The 11473-nt window shown below is 46.7% G+C and overlaps 1 protein-coding gene across 1 annotated transcript in view; it reads left to right on the top strand.

Annotated features, from left to right (window-relative positions):
- Positions 1-1282: 1282 nt before the first annotated feature.
- Positions 1283-11473, top strand: part of Urgcp (upregulator of cell proliferation) — a 37106-nt gene continuing 26915 nt past the window's right edge. The window contains exon 1 of the mRNA XM_051165366.1: positions 1283-1385. The gene's annotated coding sequence lies outside the window, so the exon portion shown is untranslated. The remainder of the gene's footprint in view (positions 1386-11473) is intronic.

Below are 11473 nucleotides of genomic sequence, written 5' to 3'. Positions count from 1 at the left end.
CCCAAGGGGCATGTCCCATGAAAGTAAGTCTTCACTTACCAGGAAAGTGGAACAGAGGGGAGGACATTCTATTGGGACTTTAGGTGAGAGAAGCATGGGAGAATGGGGAAAACAGAAGGATCCAGAGGGTACTAGAAACCTACAAGAAGAACATAACATTATGACTGGCAGATCTGGGCCCAGGGGTCCTGCTCAAACTATGGCACCAGCCAAGGGCAATACGTGCAGTAAACATCGAACCCCTACCCAGATCTAGCCAATGGACAGGACATTCTCCACAGTTGAGCGGAGAGTGGGGACTGACTTTCACACAAACCCTGGTGCCCCATATTTGACCACGCCCCCTGGATGGGGAGGCCTGGTGGCACTCAGAGGAAGGATAGCAGGCTACTAAGAAGAGACTTGATACCCTGTGAGCATATACAGGGGGAGGAGGTCTCCCTCAGTCACAGTCATAGGGGAGGGGAGTAGGGGGAAAATGGGAGGGAGGGAGGAATGGGAGGATACAAGGGATGGGATAACTATTGAGATATAAAATGAATGAATTAATAAAAAATATCTGGAAAAAAAAAGAAAAAAAGAAAAAACCTGGATCACAAAGTACAGCATAACACGGAACGCACACCTTTAATCCCAGTTCTCCGGAGGCAGAGGCAGATGGATATCTGAGTTAGAGGTTAACCTGGTATACATATCGAGTTCTAGGTCAGCCAGGACTACAAAAAGACTCTGTCTCAAACAAAACAAAACAAAACAAGAACAAAAACAATCTTAGAATATTTTTTTTCGGGAACGGAAATGGACGAAAAGTAGACATGCTATTATGTTAGCAAACAGCAACGAGTGGATTGGTGCTCAGGGAGAACAGAACTCGTTCTATTTATTTTTCTGCGACGCATTTACCAAATTCTAGGCTAATACAAGACTGTCTCGGCTTTCACCCACTGGGTGAAATACTCCAGAGGCTCACCCTCACTTGCAGAGACACATCGCTATGGCTCCCTAAACGCCAGCTCGCAGCTGCGCGCCCAAGTGACACGGTCGCGTGACCCCGCCCCCACGAGCCGCCCGCTCGGCACACGCACTCCCCTCTTAAATCTGCGCCACCCCCGGTTCCGCCTGGCGCGAGGCAGGTGTCGACGGGCGCCCACGAGCGTTTCTATTCGCTGCGGCAGCCCGCCCCGGAGTGGAAGGGCAGGAGGATCCAGTTTCCGCCTCCCTTGCCTTCTGGATCCGTTTCAGCACCTTGCCCCCACCGATCGGGCCCGGCCGGCCCCGCGGGGCTGCCTGGGGCTCCCGGAGCGGCGGTCTGCGCGTGCGCGCCGCCAGGCACTGTGGATCCGCGGTCGTGCGCGCGCGCGTGAGAAAGATCCCGGTTGCGCACGGTCAGTTACTGTGTTGTGGCTCTGATTTCTGCTAGGCGAGGGCCTGGGCACCGGGGACGTGCCTGACACTGCAGGTGTCACACGCAATGCTCTCTGCCCTGCCCTGGGCTCCTTCCCCAGACTGTCACATAACTCCCGAGCTTAGGGGTTGTCAGCTGTGTAAGTATATATCCGCTTTTATATGCTTTCTGGGCAGAAGTGTTATTAAATATATTTACGAATACGCGTAGGCGCTGAGCACAAATACATCTACATGCCTGAAAAGCTGCATTTCTAGTAGTACTTAGGTGGTTTTGATGAGTGTTGCGGGCGGTGGAGACTCACCCTGAAAGTGCACACCCCAAGTTGAACTGTCTGCTTCCCTTCCCCCAAGACATGGGAAGTCTCTACGACCAAGTAATGACGAACTTACCAAAATGGCACAAAATCGGTGTAATTGAGTGTAGCCAACATCTTCAAAGTGAAATAGGATAAAATACACAGTATCAGCGTATCAGACCGATGGTGGCTCACGCCTTTAACGCCAGCACTCGGGAGGCAGAGGCAGGCAGATCATTGTGAGTTCGAGGCTAGCCTGGTCTACAAAGCGAGTCCAGGACAGCCAAGGCTAACAGAGAGATCCTGTCTAAAAAAAAAAATGCTTGCTGTACAGGCATGAGAACCTGGATTCATGAGCATCCACGTAAAAAGTGGAGCTCGGAGAAACCGTGTCTTGGGGGGTGGAGTTGAGTGGAGCTTGGCTGTTGGTGTCTCTAACCCCAGCACTGGGGAGTGAGGGTGACCAGAACCCTGGGGCTAGCTTAACCTAGACAATGAACTCCCAGTTAAGTGAGAGAGCTTTCCTGAAAGGCAGTGAGATAGAAAGCAGTAGCCAGAGACACCTGGCATTCTCTGTCGTGTTGTGTCCCACATACGTACAAACCCCGCCTAAGACCAAAAAAAAAAAAAAAAAAAAAAAAAAAAAAGAATGGGACACACTTACATGCTTTCCCAGCCAGATCTCTATATTCTATTCACCAATTCCCCTGATGTGTCCTAAACACAGGTGATGAACTGTCCTCTAAAACATAAACGTTACCAAACTTCACACTCTTACATAATTCCTCAAGGAAGCCCTGTGGGGGCTGTAGGGGTCCATTCAGGGCTCTCTGACCCCTGTGGCCTATAGGGGTCCATTCAGGGCTCTCTGACCCCTGTGGTCTATAGGGGTCCATTCAGGGCTCTCTGACCCCTGTGGCCTATAGGGGTCCATTCAGGGCTCTCTGATCCTTGTGGCCTATAGGGGTCCATTCAGGGCTCTCTGACCCCTGTGGTCTATAGGGGTCCATTCAGGGCTCTCTGACCCTTGTGGCCTATAGGGATCCATTCAGGGCTCTCTGACCCCTGTGGTCTATAGGGGTCCATTCAGGGCTCTCTGATCCCTGTGGTCTATAGGGGTCCATTCAGGGCTCTCTGACCCCTTAGGATCTAGTGTCCGTGAGCTTTACTTCCTTCCCTCTAGCTCCACTATCAAGAATTTCTAGGGTGCTAGCGGCTCATGTCTTTATCACTTCCCCACTTGGAAGGCGGAGGCAGCCAGGTCTTCCACACAGGGTTTCTCCTCGTGGCCCTGGCTGTCATGGAGCTCACTCTATATTCAGGCTGGCTTCACTCAACTCACTGAGATCTGCCCCCCCCCCCCTCTAGAGTTCTGGGATTAAAGGCCTAAGCTATCAATATCCAGCATCCCCTACATTTTTACATCCTGGCCTTCTTCCTTCCTTCCTTCCTATTTTTTTTTTTTTTTTGAGACAGGGTTTCTCTGTGTAGCCTTGTACTCACTTTGTAGACCAGGCTGGCCTTGAACTTACAGTGATCCACCTTCCTCTGCCTCCCAAGGGCTTTTGGCCTTCTTTCTTTCCTCCCTTTGCTTGATTTATTTTATATGTATGAACATTCCTCTGTATGCTTGCTTTTTTTGTGTATCTTTGTGTGCATGTATGTGTCCACAGAGGTTTGAAGTGGCCAGAAGAGGGGCTAGATTTCCTGGAACTGGAGTTAGAGATGGTTGTGAGCCACTATGTGGTCTGGGTCCTTTGCAAGAACAAGTGCTCTAACCTACTGATCCATTTGTCCAGCCCCTTGACCTACTTTTTTTTTTTTGGTCTGTTTGTTTGTTTTTTGGAGACAGAGTTTCTTTTGTAATAGCTCTGGCTGTCCTGGAACTCTCTTTATAGACGAGGCTGGCCTTGAACTCAGAGGTCTGCCTGTCTCTGCCTCTGGAGTGCTGGGATTAAAGGTGTGTGCCACCACGCCCGGCACCTGGAGTCATATTTTCATAGCACGAATTTCCAGCTGGGTGTGGTGGCTCTAGCTACTTTGGAATCTGAGACAGGAATATTTAGTTGGGACTAACCTGGTTAACACAGAATCTCCTATTTAAAAAAATTAATGAACACTGGGTGTGGTGGTACATGCATGTAATCCCAGCACTCTGGGAGGTAGAGGCAGGTGGATCTCTGTGAAATCAAGGCCAGCCTGGTCTACAAGATGAGTGAATCCAGGACAGCCATGCTGCACAGAGAAACCATGTGTTGAAAACAAAACAAAACTAAACTAAACAGAATACATAGCCGGGCGTGGTGGCGTACGCTTTTAATCCCAGCACTCGGAATGCAGAGGCAGGCGGATCGCTGTGAGTTCAAGGCCAGCCTGGTCTACAAAGTGAGTCTAGGACAGCGAGGGCTACACAGAGAGACTGTCTCAACTGCCCCCCCCCCCCAAGCCAAATACGTAAATAAATGAACAAAGAAACTGGGGTTGGTGTTTTGTGCTTGTAATTCCAGCACTTGGGAGGCTGAGACAAGAGGATTGCCTGGGTTACAAAGTGAGAGGTTGTCTCAAAAAAACTAGAAGAAGGCTGGAGAGATGGCTCAGTAGTTAAGGATGCCGCCTGCTCTTCCAGAGGTCCTGAGTTCAATTCCCAGCAACCACATGGTGGCTCACAACTATCCAGACTGTGATCTGATGCCCTCTTTTGCAGATAAAGTACTCATACACAATAAATAAATCTTTAAAAAACAAACAAACAAAGCCAGGTGGTGTGGTGCACTCCTTTAATCCCAGCACTCGGGAGGCAGAGGCAGTCGGATCGCTGTGAGTTTGAGGCCAGCCTGGTCTACAAAGGGAGTCCAGGACGGCCAAGACTACACAGAAAAACCCTGTCTCAAAAAACAAAACAAAACAAAACAAAGCAAAAACAAACAAACAAACAACAACAAAAACCTAGAAGAGCTAGGCATGATGGTACACACCTTTAGTCCTTGCACTTAGGAGGCAGAAGCAGGTACCTGAGTTTGAGGCCAGCCTGGTCTATAGAGCATCAACCAGTGCTATATAGTGAGATCTTGTTTCCAAAACAGGCAAGCAAAAAGCAACAATAACTTACCCCACCTCCATCCCAGACACGCACATGCACACACACAACTTGGGTCACCTTGCAGAGACTAGGAGACTTTGGAACCTGCAGCCCATATCACACCGTTCTCCTCAAGAGATCTATGTTGATGACAGGGCTGAAAGATGGTTAGAATCTGTCAGAGCCAGAAGTAATGGATAACTTCAAGGAGAGAGCTTTTTCTAGACACATCAGGGCAAATGCATGTATGAACTCACAGACGGTGACAGCATGCAGAAGATGCACACAAGCTCAAGTCAGATAGAATCCCAGTGATGAGAAGAAGTACACAAAATCCCACCCACCCCTCGCCAAGAAGCTATTTGCAAGTGAAGGCTGCTGGGAGAGGAAAAATCTGTTTCCTTCAATGGAGTGACACTGGGCACATCATCCATACTCCAGAGTAGGCATTCAAGGCAAATTGGACTTCATATATTTGTTTTTTCTTTTCTTTTTTTCCTTTCCTTTTTTTCTTTCCTTTCCTTTTCTTTCTTTCTTTCTTTCTTTCTTTCTTTCTTTCTTTCTTTTTTTTTTTTTTTTTAAGAAAAAGGCCATGGGGCTAGAGAGATGGGTCAATGGTTAAAAGCACAGTCTGCTTTTCCAGAGGTCCTGAGTTCAATTCCCAGAAACCACAGGGTAGCTCATAATCATCTATAGTGTGATCTGATGCCCTCTTCTGGCATGCAGGTGTACATGCAGATAGCATACTCAAACATAAAAGAAATGTCTTTTTTTGTTTTTGTTTTTGTTTTCTAGACAGGCTTTCTCACCACGCCCCGCTCTTTTTCTTTTTCTTTCTTTCTTTCTTTTTTTCATAAATAAACCTTTAAAGAAAAAGACGAGCCAGGCGTGGTGGCGCACGCCTTTAATCCCAGCACTCGGGAGGCAGAGGTAGGCGGATCGCAGTGAGTTCGAGGCCAGCCTGGTCTACAAAGTAAGTCCAGAACAGCCAAGGCTATGCAGAGAAACCCTGTCTCGAAAAACCAAAAAAAAAAAAAAAACCAAAAAAAAAAAAAAAAAAAAAAAAAAAAAGAAAGGAGGTGCAATTGCATTGGCAAGATTATCAAGGTAAATAGGGTTATCTGGCATATTGTTACCACTGAAACTGAATCTTGTGAGTTTAGTGTTATTTGATAAATTCTGATACTGTAGAAAGACACATGTTTGTGTTTCTGGCATAGAAACTCACTATATAGTGGAAGATGATCTTGAACTATTCCTTCCACCCCAACAGGGTTTCTCTGTGTAGCCCTAGCTGTCTTGGACTCCCATTGTAGACCAAGCTGGCCTTGAACTCAGACATCCACCCTGCCTCTGCCTCCCTGAGTGCTGCAATTACAGGGCTTTGCTACCACACCCAGTTTTCCCCATTTGTAAGTTTTTTGTTTTTTTCTGTAAATGTTTTTGTATGTGTGTCTAATTGCCTTGTTAGAACTTTTAGTCCTGTTCTGTAGTACTAAACCACCATGGAAGTGATTAAAATAGGTTTCCTTCTCTTTCCCTCCCTCTCTCCCTCCCTCCCTCCTTCCCTTCCTCTCTCCCCCTTCCCTCCCTCTCTCCCTCCCTCCCTCCTTCCCTTCCTCTATCTCCCTTCCCTCTCTCCCTCCCTCCCTCCCTCCTTCCCTTCCTCTCTCCCCCTTCCCTCCCTCCCTCCTTCCTTTTTGTTACTTCCCCTTTCATTTCTCTTTTCTTCTTCCCCTTTCTCCCCACCCCCTTCCTCTTTTGTTTTGAAGCTCAGACGTGCCTGAAAGTATTGCCCTGGCTGCTCATGAACTCATAGTTTTCCTGCCTCAGCTTCCTGAGTGCCGGGATCACTGCTGGGAAACACCACTTAGTTCTGGAGACCTAACCCAGGTTCTCAAGCTAGGCAGGCAGCCTGCCAACTGAGTATATCCCCAGCATGGTATAGAATCCCTTTAATATGCTGTTGGATTCAATTTGCTAGGTTTTCTTCTTTCTTTCTTTTTTTTTTTAAACAGTTTTCACTGTGTAGCTCAGACTGGCTTCAAATTTAGGATCCTCTGCCTTCTGAGTGCTAAGATTACAAGCAAGCCACCACTGAAGAGAGGGTGGGGATGGGGAGAGAGAGACTGAACCCAGAGACTCACATATGGTAGGTATTCCCAGCCCATACTGATGTATTTATTTTAAAATATGTGTATGTGCACAATATGTGGGTATGTGCACAAATGCAGGTACCCATGGAGGCCAGAAGGTGGCAGCGATCCCCTGGATCTATAGTTAGAGGTCTTTGTGGACCCTGTAATATAGGTGTACTGGAAAAACTTGTTCTAGCTGTGGTGTGGCTCAGCCCTAGCAGACACCTTTAATCCAAGTGCTTTCTGTACCAGGATTAAATAAAGTCAACCACAGGTCAAGAGGTGGAGCAAGTAGCCAGTTGACAGGAAGTGGACCTAGGGGAAAACCAGAGAAAGAGGAAGTGTGGAGGATGGATAGAGAGATACACAGAAGTGGAAAGGATGGGCATTCAGTTTGAAGGTTTTTGTTTTTTTGTTTTTAATTTTATGTCCATTGGTGTTTTGCCGTCAAGTATGTCTGTGTGAGGGTGTCAGATCCCCTAGAACTGGAGTTACAGACAGTTGTGAGCTGCCATGTGGGTTCTGGGAATTGAACCCCGGGCCCTGGGAGAGCAGCCAGTGATCTTAACTGCTCAGCCATCTCTCCACCCCCCATTGAAGGCTGTTTTGTTTTGTTTTTAATACAGTGTGGAAAAGGAGAAGGGGCTTTTTCCTTCTGGGACATTGGCTGAGTATAAAGGTCAGCTGGGTGCTTTCTCTACCTCTCTGAGCTAGTAGGCTTTTACCCTGCATGTGGCTCTTGAGTCTTTATTGGTAAAATCTAAGGTTTGGGGTTTTGTTTAAAAACAACAGTAGAAGCTGGGTGTGGTGGCCCATGTCTTTAATCCCAGCCCTCGGGAGGCAGAGGCAGAGGCAGAGGCAGAGGCAGAGGCAGAGGCAGAGGCAGGCAGGTCACTGTGAGTTCCAGGTCAGCCTGGTCAACAAAGGGAGTCCAGAACAGCCAGGGCTGCACAGAGAGACCCTGTCTCGAAAACGAAAACCAAATCAAAACAAAAACAACAGTAGGAGTATGGTGGCGCACACCTTTAATCTCAGCTCTGGAGGAGGCAGAGACAGGTAAATCTGTGAGTTTGTGCCAGCCTGGTCTACAGAAAGAGCCCAGGACAGTCAGGGCTACACAGAGAAACCCTGTCTCAAAAAACAAAACAAAACAAACAAACAAAACAAAAAAAAAAAAAACAAAAGAAAGAAAGAAAGAAAAAACCCAAAACAACAGTAGGTTACTTTTTTTAACTAGCTTTATTTTATTGCCCCTTCACAACCTTTCTTTCCTGGTTTTATTATTCTTAATACACCACATCCGGCAAAAAACTTGTTTTTTAATTGTGTGTGTGTGTGTGTGTATGTGCACATGATTTGGGGAGTCCAAAGAGGCCAGAGGCATTGGATCTTGAAAGATCTGGTGTTGTTTGAGGCTGCTGCAGGCTGCCTGGCATGGGTGCTGGAAACTGAATTCAGGTCCTCTGCTCTTAACTGAGCCATCTCCAGCCCTAGGAAACAACTCTGGGGGCTGGTAATGGAGTTCAGTTGGTAGAATCTCGAGCTAACACACATAAGACCCTAATCAACCCCTAGCAACACATAAATCTGTTGTGGTGGCACATGCTTGTAACCCCAGCACTGGGGAAGTGGAGGCCGGAAGATCAGAAGTTCAGTCATTCTTGATTTAGAGCAAGTTGGTAGGACCAGATGATTAAACAAACAAACAAACAAACAAACAAACCAAAAAACCCTAAAGAGTTGGCTCTGTGGTTACGAGCATTGTTGCTCTTGCAGAGGACCCAGGTTCAATTCCCAGCACCCACATGGCAGCTCACAGCTGTAATTCCAGTTCCGCGGGAATCCTATGTCCTCTTTTGATTTCTTCAGGTATAGGGCATGCATGTGGTGCACATACATACATGCAGAAATGCACTCATACACGTAAAACAATAAACAAATTTTTTTTTGTTTTTGTTTTTCAAGACAGAGTTTCTCTGTATAGTCTTGACTGTCCTGGACTCCCATTGTAGACCAGGTTGGCCTTGAACTCACAGTGATCTGCTTGCCTCTGCCTCCTGAGTGCTGGGATTAAAGGCATGTGCCACCACACCCAAACAAAACAAAAAACAAAAACTAAAAAAACAAAACAAAACACTCCAAAAAAACCATTGCCTAAGGCTGAGGCAGGAAATAGGTGGGACTTCCGGGAGGCAGGAGGGATTCTGGGAGAGCGCCTGGTGCATGGGACTCACGGGCAAGATGTGAGGAGAATGAAAGTGCACCCCTGAGCGCAGGTAGCCAACCTCCCAGAACATAAAGGAGTATAAATGGGTTATTTTAAGTTATAAGCTAGTCAGAGAAGAGCCTAGCTGTATGGTTTAGGAATTTGTATAATATTTAATGAGTCTCATGAGTTGTTATTTTGGGATCTAGGGTGGGAGAAAAAAATCTCATCCTACAACAACAGTTAAAAGCGGTTGCTGTTTTTAGTGGTTTGAATGAAAGCGGCCCTCATAGGCTCGTGTTTTATTTAAGCTTGGTCTCAATTGGTAGAACCAGTTGGGGAGGGGTGGGAGGCGTGGCCTTGTTGGAATAGGTGTGTCACTGGGTGTGGTCTTTGATGTTTCACTAGCCCACACCACACCATTCCCAGTCTCTGCCTCGCGGCTGTAGAGGACCCAGCAGTCATGTGGTACCGCACCCAGTTCCAGGGAATCAGATGTATTCTGACTTCCACAGGTGTGATACAATTACATACATGCAGGCAAAACACCTATACACACTTAAAAGACAAAAATAAAAACTCAAAAAAAAAATGTGAGCTTAAAAAAAGAAAAAGATAAGAAGACAGGATAGAGAACGTGTGTTCCCTCCTCATCCTTCCGTTCATAAGGGGAAAAGGCTCTATGAGGACACAAGAATCAACTTTCTCTTTTAAAAATTTATTTATTTATTACGTATTATTTATACAGTATTTTGCCTGTATGTGTGCCTGCATGCCAGTAGAGGGCACCAGATCTCATGATCTCATTATAGATGGTTGTGAGCCACCATGTGGTTGCTGGGAATTGAACTCAGGACCTTTGGAAGAGCAATCAGTGCTCTTAACCTCTGAGCCATCTCTCCAGCCCCCAAGAATCAACTTTCTAATCAGAAAACAATCGCAACAGTTCAGTAGCCCGCGTTGGTTCAAACTTCAAGGGGCTGACTCTATGTAAGCACAGCACAATTTGGTAAAGGCTGTCATGATAATCAACTCAATTCCACATGCACAACAGAGCATACATAGATCTCCTTAAGGAACAGAGATGGAACTGCATCGACACTCCTTGTAAAGTACATAAAGACTGGGGAGGGATCCAATGCCGGGAAAGGTCTCTGTACACACAGATAGTACAGACAGTGCAAAAATCACCAGGCCAGGAAGCACATCCGATTCAGCCTGGCCTCGAACTCACAGAGATGTCTGCTACTGTTTCCTGAGTGCTGGAACTAAAGGCATGCACTACCTCCTGCCTCCTGCCCTAGTCCTCTGGTGGCCATCATTACTGCCTTGAATAAAGCCAATTATGACTTCCCACTCCTCAACTTCCTATCCTCTTTCCCCTGGATTTGTACTTTGTGTCTTATACTTTGCCAAGGCTGTACATATCAGCTTTCCTTTGTATATGTTTAGATGTCTTCTGTACTCAGGCAGTAATTGATAGCTTTTGTTTTTTTTGAAGAGGACAAGACGGCCCAGAAAGCACTGAATGGTTTCAAAGCTGGAAAAGAGAACCTGCACCAAATGAACATTCATTTATTTAGTCCTCACAGAGAAGAAGGGAATGCGGACCCATGGCCCTGGAGAGATTCTGTCTTGTCTCCCCACCACCACCCCCCAGATAGCCTTGGCTGCCCTAGACTCACTTTGTAGACCAGCCTGGCCTCGAACTCACAGCGAGCCACCTGCCTCTGCCTCCCGAGTGCTGGGATTAAAGGGAGAGGTTCTGTCTTATCTGGCAACTATAGCTAGTAAATTGGTGAAGTTCAGGTTCCAGCCTAGATATTCTGGCAACAGAACATAGGGTTTAATTATCTGGTATTTGGTATTTAATATTCTTAGTGGTGAGAATAATACTAATACTTAATTTTGGGTCCTGTACCACATGGTGGTGCATACTTTTAATCTCAGCATTGTGGAGGCAGACACGAGCAGATGGAACTCCATAAATTCAAGGCCATCTTGGTCTACACAGTGAGTTCTTGGCAGGCCAGTGTTACACACTGAGAACCTGTCTAAATAAGAATAAGAGAAAGAACATGAAGTTAGGAAGGTGGAGAGGAACTGGGAGGGGGAAAGAATATGACTAAAATGTAAGAAAAATTTAAATGTCGGGTGTGGTGGCACACGCCTGTAATCCCAGCACTCTGGGAGGCAGAGGTGGGCGGATCACTGATTTCGAGGCCACTGATTTCGAGGCCAGTCTGGTCTACACAGGCAGTCCCAGACAGACGGAGCTACACAGAGGAACCCTGTCTCGAAAAACAAAATGAAAAACAACTTAATGTGATTACACAAAAATGCCACC

This window comes from Acomys russatus, chromosome 22, assembly GCF_903995435.1.
Source record: "Acomys russatus chromosome 22, mAcoRus1.1, whole genome shotgun sequence".
NCBI lineage: Eukaryota > Metazoa > Chordata > Mammalia > Rodentia > Muridae > Acomys > Acomys russatus.
The sequence above is the reverse complement of the archived record's forward strand: the minus strand, read 5'-3'. Positions and strand labels throughout refer to the sequence as shown.